This window comes from Penaeus monodon, chromosome 21 (genome assembly GCF_015228065.2).
Source record: "Penaeus monodon isolate SGIC_2016 chromosome 21, NSTDA_Pmon_1, whole genome shotgun sequence".
Classification (NCBI taxonomy): domain Eukaryota; kingdom Metazoa; phylum Arthropoda; class Malacostraca; order Decapoda; family Penaeidae; genus Penaeus; species Penaeus monodon.
In genome coordinates this window covers 8,696,491-8,696,880 of record NC_051406.1, presented here as the reverse complement: position 1 = coordinate 8,696,880, position 390 = coordinate 8,696,491, and the positions used below count along the sequence as shown (strand labels likewise).

The window sequence follows — 390 nt, the reverse complement described above, 5'->3', positions numbered from 1 at the left end:
GTTCTCTCTATGATTCTCCATATTTTTTCACTGCAAAATAGCTTAAAATTCTGGAAATCGTTAACTTGCATTTAAAGGAATCCAAAATATTTTACATATCTGTCCTCATTTTTGTACCTAATTCATTTCCATTTCCTTTTCTTTTTCCATGTTGTTGGTATTTTTTTCTACATTTTAATTAATTTTGCACTGACGTTTCATATTTTTTGTTGTTTTTTTTCCTTCTCTCTTTAATGTAAAAAAGCGTCTTTACTTGTGAAATCTCACATAGCCCTTGGTTATATATTTTTTCAAAGTCTCTTCCCAGGATTTTCACTACTTCTACTTATTTTTTTTTTCTTCGTCCAATTAATTGTAAAAAAATAAAAATAATCTTTGCCTCCCCTTCGA

At 28.2% G+C, this 390-nt stretch overlaps 1 protein-coding gene across 1 annotated transcript in view; it reads left to right on the top strand.

Moving 5' to 3' along the window:
* Positions 1-390, top strand: part of LOC119586187 (glutamate-gated chloride channel-like) — a gene marked incomplete at both ends in the record, with an annotated part of 81,629 nt that overhangs the window by 54,069 nt on the left and 27,170 nt on the right.